Source organism: Cheilinus undulatus, linkage group 14, assembly GCF_018320785.1.
Source record: "Cheilinus undulatus linkage group 14, ASM1832078v1, whole genome shotgun sequence".
Taxonomy (NCBI): Eukaryota; Metazoa; Chordata; class Actinopteri; order Labriformes; family Labridae; genus Cheilinus; species Cheilinus undulatus.
This window is the reverse complement of record NC_054878.1, coordinates 5,283,958-5,296,933: the sequence shown is the minus strand read 5'-3', so window position 1 is coordinate 5,296,933 and position 12,976 is coordinate 5,283,958.

Here is a 12,976-nt window from a genome sequence, read left to right as displayed (position 1 = left end):
GCTGGCTTACAACCCCAACAAGCAGGAGAGAGAAGAAGAAGCTACCATGGCAACCACTGGGGTCATGACCTGAGTGAAGATTGTTTTTGTTTTGACCTGGCAAAAAGTCCTGCAGCCATGGATGATTTGAAGTCACTTTTTAAGATGCCAGCAACGTCGCTCTTCACATCTGCACATCTACTACAGAGGATTAAACAGGCTCGCAGACATCTCATCCGAACCGTGCCAGAGTCCACTTGAATTGCGCCCAAGACCACCTCCCCAAGCGGGCCCGGGCCTGATGCCCTGGCGAGGTTCATTTGCATTCACACTATCAAAACGAACCAGACTTTGGGCTTAAGTGCACTCGGATCTGGGACCAGGCCCCTAATGTGAAAGCACCATAATTTGGATACCTCTGTCAATACGGCTAATAATCAAATCCACTGAGGATAAAATAAATGGGATTTTACTCCCAGAGCACACTTTTGTTATTGAGTCTCATATTCTTCCTTTGCTTTTTCTACAAAAAACACTAGCACAGATATCCAATGCCCCACATCTTGACCCACCACTGCACTCTCACTGTCCGCCAGTTGAATTTCTGCTTTAACCTGCAGAATCCACATAGTCCGTGTTCGCAGTGGCTTTGGTTCATCCTGTTTGATTGAACCTGAGTCCAATTTAAGAGTAACATGTGAAAGAAGAGTTTTTTGAATTTCAGGTTGATTTCCTGGTCATTCTGCTATTATTGTGAATTTTTAGTGCTTCCAACATGGTACGTAAGGAAGTTTGTTTTCTAGAAAGGATGTGTGGTGTCATATAAGTTTCTATGATTCTCCCCTCCAAAGTTAATTTGTCTTCAGAATGGTTTTGTGTTACCTCTGTGACCCTCTAACATGTAGATGACTTGTGTCTTACATCACTGGATGCCTTTGAACTGTTCCAAGAGTCCTTTTTGCTTAGAAAGGTTCCTAACTAAGTGAAATGACCTCAAATTTTGTTGTGTCAACTGTTCAAATTCTCCATGAGAGGAGGAGCTCTATTGCTTTTTTTATCTCCTTAAGCGTAGGATACACTGGACCATCCTTTATGGACGAAGAGAAGAAAAGACGACCCATAATTCTTTGCACCAATTACTTCATCAAAAAAGTGATGCAATGCTCCTAGAAGGCCAACCTCTTCACGTTTTTGTTGACATGCTCTGTTAGTCCTGTTTTTGTCTGAGTAGTTTGCCAAACACATATTCCAGGCTACTGAATGGCAAATAATATCCTCCCTCTGAGCAAGCTTAGTGTAAGTTCACCATTCATCCTTTCATTCATTAACCATTCACTCACGTCTCTTTCCCCACTCCTGCTGGGCGTCTACTCCTCCAAGTCCTGAGCCAATCACATTCTGCCACGACCTCCCTCAATCCAATCATCCTGCAGCTGTCATAATATACAATCTGTTCTCCCCTCCTCTGCAGTCAGTCGGTTGCTCCTCCACCCCAGCTACCTCCCTTCATCGCCACTTCCAAGTCATCTCATCACAATATTAAGATTTCACGATGGAGTCACCAAAGACATATAACTTATTATCCATATTTAAAGAAGTTCACTTTTTTACATTAGACTCTAGGAGGCATCATTCGTATATTTACAGATAAATTAACATCAGTCACATACTGAAGTGGGAACAAGGGATCAGTGGAGACACTCCAAATTAACTATGACCCCTATAAATGGAGCATGTGCAGTTAAACCAGGGGTGTCAAACTTAACCACAGAAGTGGCTGGATTCTGAATTAAGGTCTGACCAGAGGGCCCAAAAGCCCATTTATACTCCCTTTATGTACGAAAATGTATACGTCCTTTTCAAACGATGTTACCGTCACTGCTCACATACTTCCATGCGTCCTTTATGTTGGCATGGATGTTCACCAATACATCCACCGGGGGGGCAGCCCAGATTCAAAAGTTTAAAACAACAAACTCAAAAACAAACATGGCGACTGTGGAGGAGGTATTGATAAGTTATCTCTACCATAAAAGACAAAAACAGAGGCAGCATTTCTAACCAACTCACACAACTTTTCCTCAAAAAGTTCCACCGTTTGTATTTCTTCTTCGTGTCTCACTAGAGCTACATATCGGGTAGTGACAGCAACACTGCCCCCACGGTTTCCGGTGGTACTGCTCTGTTTGGCCCGTATCCGTAAACTTTATGGAAACGTGCAGAAATACGGACGAAATGAACGCGGAGCACAGACAGAAGGCTCTGTCCGTATCCAAATTTAATGTTGAGCATAAATGAGCCTTAACAGGGTCCACATTTAACCATGACTGTCAACCTCATTCACCAGTAATAAAATATGAAAAAACAGCACTGATGATAAATCGTTTGGAAATTTACAAAAGTAAAAATGTTAAATGTTTAAAGGCTCAAATCTGAGATAAAAATTCCAATTTATTAGTTCAAAAGATAAGAACACAATATTAAAAATAGAAAAATAATGTTTTAAAAGAGCAAATATGAGGAGAAACTTAAAATCATAAGTTTGAAAGGTCAAAATATGAGATCAAATTTGAAAACATGAGTTTAATAGTAATAATATTACTTAAAATGTTTAAATTTAGTCTAACAGGTCAAAATTAAAAAGCCAAAATTAGGATTTGAAAATGTCAAAATATGAGCTAGAATTCAAAATGATGACTTAAAAAGTTAACAAATATGATTTAAATTTAAAATTGGGAGACTTAAAGGTGATGATTTAAAAAGTAAAAATTATTAATTTAAAATATCAAAATATGAGAAGAAAAGGAAATCATGAGTTTAAAGAAGTTTAAAGAATCTAAAAGATAAAAATGTGATATAGTGTCCAAACTGTGAGTTGAAACGGTCAAAGTATGAAATGAAAAGTCAAAATTATTAGACTGAGTCGTAATCTTTAGATACAAATTTGAAAATATGAAATAAAAACACAAAATCATTTCTTTCCCCACATTCTTGACTTTTAATGAAATTTTTGTTACTCTTTACTTTTTCAGATTGTTATAGCTTATCAAGGATATTTAAAATTATCAAGTTGAAGTTTACACTATTATACTGGATGAAATCTGCAGACCTCACACTGGTGGGCCAGCTATAATACAAAAATGATATGATCTTGTGGGCCGGATATGATCGTTCCACGGGCCAGATTTGGCCCCCAGGCCTTGAGTTTGACTCCCCTGAGTTAAACTATGAGTTACACAAGACAATGCAAATATATTTTTATGCCTCCTCGATGATGACAGTGGAGGCATTGTGGGTTGGTTTTCACTCCAACTCAAGGACCGACTGAGTACACAATGTTCTGACTGCAAAATTTCAAGAATGCATTGTTTTTATCAAACTTACATTCAAAATTGACAGTGAATTGATTGTGTTTTGGTTGGCAAAGGTCCTGAATCCCGACAGGAGCGTATATAAAAAAACACACTTACAATGTGGTGGTAAAACATCTTGTTTTAGTTATGAGCTGAGTGCTTTCTTTGTGTGCACAGAAATCAAACATTATTCGTACGCCTCCCTCATTACAGTGGCGAGCTGTCGGAGTTAGACTGAACTGAATTCTTGTGATATTGAGGGAAATGAAGAAAATTGATGGCTGGCCCTTTATTGGGGTTACTTTATGATGGATGACAGCAGCAGGAGGGGTGGCGGCTGATTTCTATGGCAGATCTGAACATTTAAATTCAGCCCCTTCAGACGGCGGCTAAATTTGTGCTGACAGGTGATAATTTAAACACAGAGGAACAGCTGGTTTCTGAGCTGTGCCGTACATTTAAGGACTTGTGTATTTCTGTGTGTAGTACCTTGAGTCTATATGTGTGTGTCTGTACGATGAAGCTTGTCATATTTCCTTTCAATCAGCCTGAAACGCTCAGAAGGTTTGGCTTCATGCATATGCAGGCGAGGCAGACTTAGAAGCTGCAGGAGCTGGTTTTTAGAGCTCAGCGCCTGTCTGGTCCGCAGCAGGCTGCACACGTACACACCGAACACCGAGCACACCTCCACAGAAATGTTTCCTTTTCATTCAGGAGCCTTTTTAAACCTCTAAAACTTTGTGAGACTTCAAACCTGAAAGGGTTTTTCAGTCCTGCTGACGGAAACTAAACTGTCATCAATGAATCATCTGAAGTGCTGCAGCTTTCAAAGCTGAACTTTATGAAGTTTATGTTTTTCAGCGGCACATCCATAGGCTCATACAGTAGTCCATATTTAGCTGCCACAGGCTAGATTTTGTTTAAGGATTACCTTGACCTCATCAAGGTAATCAACAATGTGTATTTTGACTACCAGTGAGACAAACAGATTATAGCAACACAGATCTAACCTGCAATTTCCACATACTGTACTATAGCTGCTGCTGGTGTAGTGATTCGCTCAGATGTAGCTTTAGCATAGCAGCAGTTTAATCTGTACTGGACCACATATTTTTACTAAAACAAGAGCGAAGAACCATACCGAGAGAAGTTTTTGCTCTTCTCCTGACTGACCTCAGCATGAGTTTTATCCATTAGCTCGCTCCACCATTCATAAACTATAACAGCACCTACCTGCTGAGCTCAGGGTAGTACCAGACCTGTTCCTGTCGACTACCTCATTTTGTCTTGTCGCTCTGATTGAAGCCTTGCCCTCTCAAAATGTTGGTGCCTTGGTTTGTGTCCTTGCAGAGCTGTATAAAGTACTGACCTCTGTAGTTCATTTGGGTGTCTCTGTCCATCAACATAGTGGGAGAACAGTGGGAGTTTGCCAGGGCAATGTTTCCTAACTTTTTTTTTTCTGTTGACCCCTTAAATAAGGTACAAGCCATCGGGACCCAATGACTTTGTTTTCATACGTTATTGCTTATCAAGTCAGCCTTCTGTGCCATCCTCAGCTGATTGGTTGAGCTGATGGCTGGTGCTAGCTTGGATAATTTCAGACTCAACCTTTGTTACATAGTCTTTCTTTGTGTGCTTGACCCGCCTTCAGTGGCGGTCTGGTCTGGAACACGGGCGTTTTTTTTTTAGCCAAGCATTAAATACTGTGACAAAGAAATATCTGTGGAAAATCTCAGTATCAAAAAACCCCACCTATGTGTGGACCAGCCCAGGCTAAGACAGCATTTTCAAAATATTTCTTCTTTTTTTTGACAAATGGCTGATATCCAAGAAGACTGATCCTCAGGTTTGATCCAAGATTTTCTATAGTTTGTTTTTGTCCATGTACACAATTTTGACCCACCAAAAAGCAGATCCATGAGCAATTTTTGGACCGTAACCCACCAGTTGAGGACAACTGTTAAACCACTAGCTTTCAGACAGCACAGGAAGAAACATTAAAAGCTTCTAGGCTCCTTTCACTTCAGTTTCCTTTGACTCTCCTACTCATAACTTCATTCAGATCGGTGTAACGGCCCATTAATGTCTCAGCTGTCCTTGTTTATTTGTGACCTACACTAAAATGCATCCATGTGTGAATTACTAACCCAATTTATCAAGAACTAAAGCACACAGCTTCACAAATATCCTGACTAAAGAGAGTCAGCAGCGAGAAGAGTTGCTGAGGTTTGCTCAGCTAAAAAGGCTCAACCACGAGAAACAACCTTTCAATCGAATGGGGTCAACAAAGTTTGAAGAGGAGAGTTAGCCGTGTGATTTATGGGTTCTGGTGTATATTCGTGTTGTTTACACATGCCAGCGCTCTTAATTTGGAGATATTTCAGAGCAGAATTGTCACTTCATTTCAGTATAAGCCTATAAAGCAGCGAAGGTGCTGACACATGAGAAGAGATATGAGAGGTAGGATTAATCATGTGCCTCAGAACGTGTACGAGGAGGGACGGAGCTCGGCTAAGCTGGAGGGAGAGAGGCAGAGAGAGAGCGGAGACGTGGGCACATTGATGGATGACTACGCTGTGGATTTACTGCCCTGCCTACCTACGCTCAGCTCCACCCCCAACCAGCTGAGGATGGAGCCGAACTAACGGCAGCGAGAGGAGAAGCAGGCCTCGTCCAAGCAGGACACGAAAGCGGGACAAAGTCAGGAGGCAAGGTGGAGATAGGGCGAACATCAGGCTGCTGTTTACCAGCCTGAGATAATGACACAATTACAAAAAAGTTGGGGCACGGTGAGAAATGCAAATAAAAACAGAGTGCAAATCACATAAACCCGTATTTTATTCACAAAAGAACATAAAAAACATATCACATGCTATTTTATTATGGATTGCAGCAACAAATCTTAAAAATAAAAGGGACAGGTCCATGTTTACTGTTGTGTAGAATCTTCTTTTCTTTTAACAAGAGTCTGTAAATGTCTAGGAAGGGAGGAGACCAGTTGCTCAAGTTTTAGGAGAAGAATGTTGGCCCATTCTTTTCTGATGTAGGACTCGGGCTGCTCTACAGTCCTGGGTCCTCTTTGCCAACTGTTTTCTATTGGTGAAAAGCAGTCCAGTTCAGCACCAGGTCTCTTTTACTGTGAAGCCATGCTGTTGTGATGGATGTGGGATGTGGGTCAGCATTGTCCTGCTGAAATAGTCGAGGCTGTCTCTGAAAGAAATGCCTGAATGACCCTAAAACCTCTGTCTACTTTTCGGCATTGATGGTTCCTTTCCAGAGGTGTAAGCTGCCCACGCTATAGGCACTAATGCAACCCCATACTATCAGAGATGCAGGCTTTAGAACCGTGTGCTGATAACTAGTGGGAAGGTCCCTCTCTTCTAAAGTTGGCAGGTCCCAGCGTCCATATGGTCCAATAAGAATTTCATATTTTCGTCTGACCACAGAACAATTTTTTTGTTTTGCCTCAGTCTATGTTAACTGATCTTTGGCCCACAGAAGATTTGTTGGCAGAGATGCACACAAGTCATATTTTTTGCAAATCCAAGTCAAGTCTCAAATCTTTGGCCACAAGTCCAAGTCAAGTCTCAAGTCTTTGGTCATGAGTCCAAGACATAAGAAAGAAACTACGAGAGCAGAAAAATTAGAAATGGGATAATCCATCCAGCCACTCTCATCGTCACCTACAAAGATGAGAAGAAATTCTTCAAGGACTGCAAGAGCGCGGAGAAGTATTTCCACACCGTGATCAAACCTATCTGACTGTGTGTGGGTGTTGGTGTATGAGTGTGTGTGTGGGTGTGTGTATGTGTGCGCGTGCGAGTGGGAGTGAGTGAGTGTGCTACCCCCTCCCTCTCTCATACTATCCCTGCATGTGCATGGGTGTGGGTATGAATGTGGGAGTGCGCGACCCCTCGCGCCTCCCTCATCCCCCCGTATCCCCAAACCCACTCATCTTCAAACATCGGCCAGGGATCACGCTAACCCCTCACCTTACCCCGTCCCGTCCCATCCCGTCCAGCCTTCTCTGGACTTTTAAAGCAAGGTAAGAGACACCTGAACCTTCAAAATATCGCCAGGGACACCTGCACCCCCCCACCCCCCAAGTCCACCCTGGACTGTCATAACATAGCCAGGAACACTTGTTCCCCCTTCCCCTGTCCCTGTCTACCCTGGACCCTGACAGTATCTTTCAAGATATAGATCACCTGCCAATGGACACTATCAAAAGTGAGTCCATTTTTTCTTTGATTTTATAATTTGCAGTGACATGGCTGATAATATAATTTGACATTACAATGAGAGTAACAAAGGAGATTAAATCCAGGAATATTACTTTAGGTTGTCTAAACAGAAAGTGATGGATGCAATGGGGTAATATCAGCCTCTCCTGTGAAACAAATGGAAAATAATTTTAGTTCAGTTTTTGGCTCCGAGTTGTTCTGTCTTGGGAAAAAAAGGTAACTTTTCTGTGCTAATAACCTGAGTAAAGTAATAAGTTTAAGTGTAAAGAAATAAAGATCAAAAGTAAAGCATTTAATGAAAAAAAAAAAAAAAAGTTATGTGGATCTCAGATTACTTTAAGCTTCCAAACATGGACAAACTAAGCATCAATGCAAGGCTCCATGTTCAGATTTATTTTATTATATGTTTAACAGTGTATGTTCTGTATGTATGTAAGTGTTGTAGAGAGAGCTCCAGAACAGGTTGGTCAGATGGTCAAGAAAGTTACTCATCAATTACTTAATGTTGGGACACGCTAAATTGCCAAAAAAGGGATTGAAGATAGCCCATATAAATATATGCAGCATTAGAAACAAAATAACAGAAATCACAGAGATATTAATGAGCCATCAGTTACATATCTTAGCAATATCGGAAACGATTTAGACTCAACTTTTGAGGACTCAGCCCTGAACATACAAGGATATAATATAGTTAGAAGAGACAGAAATGCTTTTGAGGGTGGAGTCGCTTTCTTTATACAGGATCACCTGCCAATGAGAATCAGGAATGATTTAATGCCGCTGGAAGTAGAAGCGTTATGGCTGCAAATACATCTCCCTCATTTAAAACCTTTGTTAACAGGATGCTGCTATCGACCACCAAGCGCAAACAGTTCATATCTTGATATGGTGTGTGAAATGTCAGAAAATACATGTAATTTAGGCTCTGAAACTTACTTTATGGGGGACTTGAACATAGATTGGCAGGGAACGTGCTCAATGGAAAATAAGGTTCAATCTATGGCAAGTGCATGTGGACTCGCACAGGTAGTAGATAAACCAACTAGAATAACGATGAGAAGAGATGTTACGCAAACATCAACCTGTATTGATCATATTTTTACCAACGCGGCTGAGCTATGTTCAAAAGTTGTATCAGTACCTGTTGGTTGCAGCGATCATAATGTAGCGGCACTTGCTAGAAGAACTAAAATGCCAAAGCCAGGCTTGAAGGTAATCATGAAAAGATCATACAAGAACTTTGATCAGCTTAAATTTAGAGAGGAGGTGAGTGGTCTCTGTTGGCCAGATGTTTTAATGGAAACCAATCCAGAGTCAGTGCTGATGAAGTTTAACAATGTTTTAATGAAAGTAGTGGAGAAACATGCGCCAATGAAGAAGTTTACCGTCAGAAGTATCAGTACACCGTGGATAGACGATGAATTAAAAGAATACATGATAGAACGAAATCAAGCTAAATTAACAGCAAATAGATCTAATTTTAAATTAGACTGGCAAGTGTACTGTAAATTAAGGAATTTTGTAACCAAATTAAATAAAAAGAAAAAGAAATTATATTATGAAAATAGGATAAACGAGATAAAGAATGACAGCAGAAAAGTATGGAGTACACTTAACAGTCTGATGGGAAAGAGTCATCGAACTACTCCATCTTTCCTGGAGACAGAAGGACTTTTTCTCACCAAACCAATCGAGATAGCAAACTACCTAAATAATTACTTCATTAAAAAAATCAATGATTTAAGAAACAACTTTAAAGACATGGATAATGAATCATTATACTTATTAATAAGAGATAAAATTATGTTAGGGAAAAACTGTAAATTTAATTTTGATACTGTAAATATTAGTCATATAGAAAACATGTTGAGAAATTGTAAAGATAAGCCACCAGGTATTGATGGATTAGACAGTAAGCTTCTGAAAATGGTGGCTGATTTGATTGCCCCAGTGATCTGTCAAAATCATCAACCAAAGTTTAATAGAAATGTTACGTCCACAAGAATGGAAAAATGCAAAAGTAACACCATCGCCAAAGAATGCAAGACAGTCATTTTCTGGACCTAATAGTCGTCCTATAAGTCTGCTGCCTGTGTTAAGTAAAATTATGGAGACTGTGGTCTGTGAACAAATTAGATCTTATTTTTCCTTGAATAATTTAACCACAGATTACCAACATGCATATAGGGAAGGGCACTCCACAGCGACCGCCTTAACTCAAATGACAGATGATTGGTTAATGAATATAGAACAAAAGAAATTAGTAGGATCAGTTTTGCTAGATTTTACAGCAGCTTTTGATATTATTGATCATAAATTATTAATTAAAAAGTTGGAATTTTATGGTTTCTCACAATCAGCAATAATATGGTTAAAAAGTTATTTAACAAATAGAAAACAACGGGTTTATTTCAATGGTAGTTACTCTGAAGAGAGGGAGGTCAGCTGTGGAGTGCCTCAAGGGAGCTGTTTGGGACCTTTATTATATACAATTTTTACAAATGATTTACCACTTATATTAAATAAAGCTACTATATCAATGTATGCAGATGATCCTACAGTTTGGTTGTCAGCACCTAAATGCTCAGAGCTAAATACATCCCTACAGCAGGAATTGCAATCTGTGGTGGAATGGATAAGTAAAAATAAGTTGGTTCTCAATGTCTCGAAAACAAACAGTATTATATTTGGCACAACACATACTTTAAAACAACAGCCTGAATTGAATCTTATTATCAACACTGTGTCTGTGAAACAAGTACAAGAGACAAAATTACTTGGTGTTGTGTTAGATAACAAATTGTCGTGGACTAAACATATTGATAAGATGGTATCCAAGATGGGAAGTGCTGTTTCTGTTGTAAGAAGGTGTGCAGCTTTCATGTCACCAAGGTTAACTGAACTAGTGTTACAATCTTTTGTATTGTCAGTTCTAGACTACTGTCCAGTAGTCTGGTCTAATACATCACAAGAAAATATAAAAAAGTTGCAAATTGTACAAAATAGAGCAGCAAGAACAGCTTTGCGTTGCGGTTACAGAACAAACATTATAGCTATGCACAACTATTTGGGCTGGCTATCAGTTAAGAAAAGATTATTGTACTCACTGATGGTTTTCTTTAAAAATATTTTAATAACAAAAAAAACATCAATCTTGTATAAAAAGGTATATTGTAGTTCTGATAGACATAGCTATGCAACCAGGCATGCTACTAGAGGAGATGTTACACTACCAAAATCAAAAACAAACACAGTTAAACGAATGGTTATGTACAGAGCTATGCAAGAATGGAACAAACTACCAGACAACATTACACAAGAAAATAGTAAAATAATTTTTAAGAAGTTAGTCAAGAAACACCTGTTCACCATAGGGATTTAATATTTAATACAGGACAATTGTAAGTATAAGCACGACACCTTTTTTGCAACAGATATAGTTCTTGGAGTTGTACACTAAAAGTATGGGAAACTGTCAGATCTGTTTTAATTCTGTCAAATCTGATTCTAGGATTGAGTTTCAGTGGCACTAGATGTAACATCAGTGGGCTACAGAAACTTGAGTTCTAATTGTGTGACCAATATACATAATATATGTAGACCTGTACTGATATCATGATATGTAAATACTACATACCACTGCTGACCTAGGGAGCTGTCTTGTATTGTCCATGTATTGTTGTGTTGTGTATCTGTTTGTATTTCTTTGTGTTTTATGTTGTATTTGAATATGAAATGTATTGTATGGGACATAAACTACATTGATACATTGTAAATATGTTGTATGGACCCCAGGAAAAATAGCTTTGGCACTGCCATAGCTAATGGGGATCCAAATAAATCAAATCAAATCAAAGTTAAGTCTCAAATCTTTGGCCACAAGTCCAAGTCAAGTCTCAAGTCTCCGATGGTTGTAATGAGCGTTCTATGATCTGCCTCTGACGTCCAGTCTGCTTAGACCACTGCATTTTTCTATCTGAGGAATCTAAATCCTGTACTGTGTTATCACCATCAGTAGGGTGGGGTATTGTCTGTGGCCGGCTCGCCGTGGTGAACGCATATGTACACTTACATATGAACAGGGCTTGACATTAACTTTTTTTCACACCAGCCAAAGTGACTATTGGCTAATAGCCACTCAGTGTTTCCTGTAGCCACAGTTCTGTTGTTGCGAATGTATGTTCTATATATCATATGAACCTCTGCTATAAGATGAAACACATGCTCTCTTTTTTTCCCTTATCAACATGATCAATATCAGCCCTCCTCTTAATAAAGCTGCTCTCTGTGTTCATATGAAACTCTACAGAGACATTAGTCAGACTTCACTGATAGAGACAGACACTGAGACACTGCAGATTAAATCTTCTTGTTATTTGTCAGATATATTTCTTTAATGGTAGTAATTTTATACTAACACATAAACACTAACTGTTAATGAACTGTTTATTCTTGAATTAAAAAAAAAAAACTTAATGAGCATTTCTAATTCTCACTCAGACAGATCTTCAACAGAGTCTGCTCAGTATTTCTCCCTCTATTCTTCTTAAGAAACTTCTGTCATCATTTATGGTGTAATTTTTTTTATATGGGTGAAATCACACTAAATTTGACTTTATTCAGCTGAAATCTCCTGGACTCCTTAGTTACTCATTTATCTGCTACAGACTCGTTATCCATCTGTCTCTGTTTCTCGCTGCCTCCATGAACCGTATTTAAAGTTTTAATGTTCCTGTCGTCTTTTATGTTCATTCATTATCAATAAGCAGCAATCCAGAGATTCCAACATTAATTTGTTCCCATAAACATATGATTTTAAGGGAATATTAACCAAATTATATTTTAACATTGTGCACACCCATGGCTCATGCGGGCGACACAGACACACACACAACTGGAGCGCGCGCGCACACACACACACACACAGCGCTGACGCTGATCCTCCAACACCAGAGAGGAGCTTTAATGTGGGAGAAAAGAGTTTAGGTTTTCTGAAACTTTTGCCCTCAACAGACTGAAGTCTGAAGTCTGCAGTCTACCAACACTTTGGCGTGCGTTTCAGAGTAGGTGTGTGCGTGAGCGTTGTGGTTGTGTGTCATTGTTATGCAGCATGAACGAAGATGAGGAAGAGAGGAGAGCGGCTGTAGGTGCTGCGTAAAAGGGGTACGAACCGTCAAAGAAAAGGGGAAGAAAGGAGCAAAAATAACAGGGGGACAAGAGATCATGATGGAAAAATTAAAAACCAAAGATTGTGCATGAGTCCCAAATCACGAGTCCGAGTCGAGTCTCGAGTCACTGATGTGTGCGACTTAGGTGCGACTCGAGTCCAAATCGCCAACTCGAGTGCCCATCTCTGTTGGTGTTTCTGGATTATGTTCATATGGCTTCTTCTTTGCA